The 4,863-nt window shown below is 38.1% G+C and overlaps 1 non-coding gene across 1 annotated transcript; it reads left to right on the top strand.

Annotated features, from left to right (window-relative positions):
• Positions 1-2,595: 2,595 nt before the first annotated feature.
• Positions 2,596-2,701, top strand: LOC141699819 (small nucleolar RNA R71). The gene has a single exon (XR_012566110.1). It is a non-coding gene; the product is annotated as a small nucleolar RNA R71 (small nucleolar RNA).
• Positions 2,702-4,863: the final 2,162 nt, after the last annotated feature.

Raw genomic sequence — 4,863 nt, 5'->3', positions numbered from 1 at the left:
CACCAAACAGATTTATTCAACTCCAAGCTTCTTCATAATTCTTTTGAGGCATGATCTTCTTGATCTTCTTCCAGATAGAATTCTTAGGCTTGACACTGTTTAGAGAAAAATGCTCCAGTCTGCTCCATTTACATTTTACAGATATTAAGTGTTACAAGTATGAATTACAGATTAAGGTTACAATACAACTAATCTTAGGGTTGTCAGTATGACTTAGTCTTGTTATAATACAGGCATATCTTGCACAACAATCTCCCCCAATTTGTGAGAAGATTGCTTATCACAAATTCATGCCTGTTAACAAGACTAACCCCAAGTTAAAGAATGAAAATAAAATAATATAAAAGCTGATACAACACTTGTACAATGAATATTTGACAGTTTACAATAATTAAGTAAAGACTGAGCTGTCTGATTCTTTCTCAATTATGTTCTTAATTTGCACAAGTATTTCCAATTCTTCTAGGATGGGGGTGTCAGTTAGAGCCTCTATTAGTTTCAGCAAATCTGGCTTAGGATATCTAGATAACATCCCTATCCTATAACTTGACAAAGAGCCAGCTTTTATATTCAGAAATCTTCCATCCTTTGATATTCTGCTCTTGCCTGTTGCCTTCAACTCTTCTAATCTTCTGATATAATTAGCTCCAGTAATCTTTGACATTCTTCTGAGGCATAATTCTTTGACATCATCTATTATATATTACAAATGCATACCTCAAGTGTTTAGGCAAAGGTTTAAGCTCGAGTGTAGGAGCTTCCTCAATAGATGGCTTGAGACGCTTTGGAGAATTTTTTAGCTCTTCCAAACCAAGAGACTCAAAAGGTATATCCAGCCTTTGGTTCCAAGGAGAAGCATTCAAATACTGCAAATGTTCATCACCTTCGTCATCTTCACTATCTGAATCCCCCATCAAGGCTTTCTCTAAGGCATCAGACCTTAGCATTTGATCAAGCTCTGAAGTAACCACAGATTCGACCAATTCCACCTTAAAGCACTCCTCTTCATCAGTAGGGGATTTCATTCCAATAAAAACATTGAATGTCATATCCTAATCCTGAACTCGCATAATGAGTTCACCTTTCTGCACATCAATCAGGGTTCGACCACTAGCCAAGAAATGTCTTTCCAAGATTATGGGAATCTTCTTATCCTCCTCGAAATCAAGAATTACAAAGTCAGCAGTAAAGATGAGTTTGTCCACCTTGACCAAGACATCCTCCACAATGCCTCGTGGATATGTAATAGAACGATCGACCAACTGCAAGGACATATATGTAGGCTTTGGATCAGGTAAACCCAACTTCTTGAAGATAGACAAAGGCATCAGATTGATGCTAGCTCCCAAATCACATAAACACTTGTCGAATGATAATTTTCCGATGGTGCAAGGAATAGTGAAGCTTCCAGGATCTTTAAGCTTCGGAGGCAACTTATGTTGCAGCACAACACTGCATTCCTCCGTAAGAGCAACAATATCTAAGTCATCGAGATTCACTTTCCGAGAGAGAATACCTTTCATAAACTTCGCATAGCTAGATATTTGTTCAAGAGCTTCTGTGAAAGGTATGTTGATATGAAGTTTCTTGAACACCTCCAGAAACTTAGCAAATTGCTTATCCAACTTTTGCTTCTGCAGCCTCTTAGGAAAAGGAGGCGGAAAATAGACATGTTTCTCCCCTGTATTATCCTTAGGAGGAGTGTGTTCCATAGTTTTCTTCCTTGATTCCACTTCTGCTTTCTTCTGTACATCTTCTTTCGCCAAAACTTCAAATTCTGGAACTTGAGATTTTTCGGGATTCACAACCTTCCCAGACCTCAATGTAATTGCCTTGACCTGCTCCTTAGCTTCCCTCTTTCCTGAAACTTTTGTGTCACTAGGAAGTGTACCAGGTTGTCGATTCAACAAAGCATTGGCAATCTGCCCAATTTGATTCTCCAAAGTCTTGATAGAAACCGCTTGACTCTTGCACATGAGCCTCAACTCCTCCAATTTAGATTTTTCATTAGATTGACTTGTACTTTCATGCGGTAGTTTTTGAAGTTGGAGTTGTTGTATTGGCACATATTGCGGTTGTTGAAAACCAGGAGGGTTGAATTGCTTTGCTGCATACTGCTGATAAGGCTGTTGCACCTCATTCTGATTGTTTCTCCAGCTGAAGTTAGGATAATTGCGGTTGTTGGGATGATAAGTGGCTAGAGCTAGTTGCACTGACCTATGAAAGTTGCTTACAAACTGAGCTGATTTACTAGAGATAGTACACTGCTCAGTTTCATGCGCACCTGCACAAATCTCACAAACACTTGTGATTTGATTAACTCCATAATTAGCCGAAGAATCCACCTTCATCGTGAAAGCCTTAAGCTGAACAGCTATAACAGTAGCTGTATCCACCCCCAGAATTCCTGCTACCTTGCCATGAGGTAGTCTCTGAATTGGGTTCTGGTATTCAGTAGCAGCCATCAGTTCAATCAACTCATAAGCTTCATCGTAGCTCTTAGCCCATAGGGCTCCACCTGATGCTGCATCGAGCATGGGTCTAGACTATGCTCCGAAACCATTATAAAAGTAGTTGATAATCATCCAGTCAGGCATCCCATGATGAGGACACTTCCTAAGCATCTCTTGTAGCGCTCCCAATCCTCACATAAAGATTCTCCCGATTGTTGCGCAAATTGAGTAAGATCATTTCTGATTGTAGCTGTCTTCGCCATAGGGAAGAATTTAGTAAGAAACTTCTGAGCAAGATCCTTCCAAGTGGTGATAGATACTGCTGGTAGAGAATGTAATCAGCACTTAGCTTTATCCCTCAGAGAGAAGGGGAAAAGCCTCAGCATTATAGCATCTTCAGAAACATTGTTGAACTTGAAAGTATCGCAGATCTCGATGAAATCTCTAATGTGCATGTTGGGATCTTCCGTTGGAGAACCCCCAAACTAGACTAAATTCTGCACCATCTAAATCGTGCTAGATTTGATTTCAAAAGTATGAGCCGCAATGGTTGGTCTGTTAATACTGGACTGAATATCATTGATCTTCGGCTGAGAATAATCCATCAAAGCTTTCAGATTCGCTGTTTGATCTCCCATTGCAACAATGGCTTCTTCTTCCACTTTCTCAACTTCTTCAAAAACCTCTTCAATTACTTCGACTTCTTCCAGTGCTTCCTTACGAGATTGAGAATGTGTTCGCATACACGATCTCTAGAGTACCTGAAACACCAACAAGCAAACAAGTAAGTAAAATATCTGAGTCAATGAACTTTAACGACCACTGATGTCAAGCACATAAACTAAATTAACACCGAGTCCCCGACAGTGGTGCCAAAAACTTGTTAGGACGAAAACACACGCTAAAATTACATGCAAGTATACGCGTTAACAAGTAGTATAAGATATAAATCAGATTCGTACCCACAGAGACTCTTTTTGGTTAACTTAAGATTATGCACCTATGCGATAATGGTATGGGTATCGCTCAATGCTAAGACAATAACAAGTTGAGATATTTATAACTAAGATTAAACTAACATGCAATTAACTAAGAATAAAAGTGGTTGAATTAACTATATGAGAAAATCATGGGATTCTAACTTCATTAAATACTTCATTCAAAGTCATTATTCTTAACCTTAGCATGCAATAGTGATGACAACTAATCAGATAACATGGAACTAGTAAATGCCAACTTTCGTTGTACGAATACCCTACTACCAGAAATCCACAAAAGAAATAGAAGCTGAATAAACACCAATTATGTTGAGACCCTATATGTCTATAGAATTTGACAACATAAAGGTTTAATGAACAAGTTATCTATCGTGATTACATAGGGCAAGTAAGATGGTTAAAATTACCTACGAATCATGCATAACAAATACATGAACCTATGCTAGCATGGCAAGTTCTAAATCTCTATATTCACTGTCGCTTCAGTAGAGATTAACACGCTATCTTATATGTTAGCTATGCATATAAGACGAATAAGTACAACCAATACTAGGATATCAATCAATCACCACACACCAAGATATTGAATAAATTAACTATAGAAATCCATAAGTAAATTTGTTAGAACCTCATGACAAGGATTAGTTCATAACCGAACTCATCATCACCATGGGTTCCAATGAAAGCATGGTAAATAAACTAAGATAAACTAGGTCTGATATATCTGAATAATAATAAAGTACGTTAACAAGGGTATTAGGTTCAACAACAAAGAAAACTAGCATCCAAGATTACAACTTAAGCAAAAAATCACAAGTAAAAACAAGATCTTTTTCTCCTTCGTTGAATTATGCTATTAGGTCTTCTTGTTGCTATCTCCCTCCTTTCCGATCTATGAAAAATGTCTTTCTATTTATATATAGGCTTCCGGATGACCTGGGCTTTCAAACGCTCAAAATTCAAGTTTAAACAGGATTCTGAGAAAAGGACCTAGCGCGGCCGCCCCCAAATCCAACGCGGCGCTATGAGTCCGGCGCGGCCGCTCCCAAGTGTAGCACGACCGCCCTGAGCTTCTGGAAAAAATGGTTTTTTCTGCTTCTTGACCTTCTCACAATCGATCGAGGCTCCATCCTAACACCCTTCTAAGCATAAATCATGCAATATCCAGTCATTCTTACGATTATGCCCTGAAATGCATAACACTACAAAAACACATTAAAACCACAAATAACTTTGAGTCCAAAACACCAATTTAAGCCTTTACAAAACATTCTAAGTGGATATAAATGCCACTTATCAGTGAGTGCCGTCAATAGCACCAATACAATCCTGTAAATAAACACAATAATGAAATCATCATTATATTGCTTAACTAAAAAAAGAAAGTAATACAATATTGTTACCTTGAAATA

Source organism: Apium graveolens, unplaced genomic scaffold, assembly GCF_009905375.1.
Source record: "Apium graveolens cultivar Ventura unplaced genomic scaffold, ASM990537v1 ctg1391, whole genome shotgun sequence".
Lineage (NCBI taxonomy): Eukaryota > Viridiplantae > Streptophyta > Magnoliopsida > Apiales > Apiaceae > Apium > Apium graveolens.
Note: the sequence above shows the minus strand (reverse complement) of the source record. Positions and strands in the feature narration are given on the sequence as shown.